The following is a 384-nucleotide window of genomic DNA, read 5'->3' on the forward strand; positions in this document are numbered from 1 at the left end:
TTTTTGTATATTAGCGTGGTTGCGTTAACTGTATCTCGTTCTCCAGTAGCTCAGTTATCGAACATCCTGTTACGTTATTTATTACTATCAGCCTTTATTTTCGTTTTCGCTTTTATCAGTCCCCAACGTCCTGTGTTTAGTACACCAGGAACGGCAGTACTAAGCAAAGAAGGAATGTTGCAGCATGCATAAGGAAACTGACTGCAGTGTTGATGGATACTTGTCAAATTGGCGATACGTGAGTCTGGTCTTCGAGATGGTTATCTGTGGCTGGGGAGTCGTTGGTAAGTCTGTGTAGTTTTGCATTCTTTTGTTTCGATGTTGCTTTTTGTTGTTGTCTATTTCGCTGTTGTTTTTCTGTGTTTCTTTTCTATACTTTTTTCA

The 384-nt window shown here is 39.6% G+C and overlaps 1 protein-coding gene across 1 annotated transcript in view; it reads left to right on the forward strand.

Moving 5' to 3' along the window:
• The first annotated feature begins 168 nt into the window (after positions 1 to 168).
• Positions 169 to 384, forward strand: part of LOC119594612 — a 10,600-nt gene continuing 10,384 nt past the window's right edge. The window contains exon 1 of the mRNA XM_037943664.1: positions 169 to 284. The gene's annotated coding sequence lies outside the window, so the exon portion shown is untranslated. The remainder of the gene's footprint in view (positions 285 to 384) is intronic.

Source organism: Penaeus monodon, chromosome 34 (assembly GCF_015228065.2).
Source record: "Penaeus monodon isolate SGIC_2016 chromosome 34, NSTDA_Pmon_1, whole genome shotgun sequence".
In the NCBI taxonomy this organism is placed as follows: Eukaryota; Metazoa; Arthropoda; class Malacostraca; order Decapoda; family Penaeidae; genus Penaeus; species Penaeus monodon.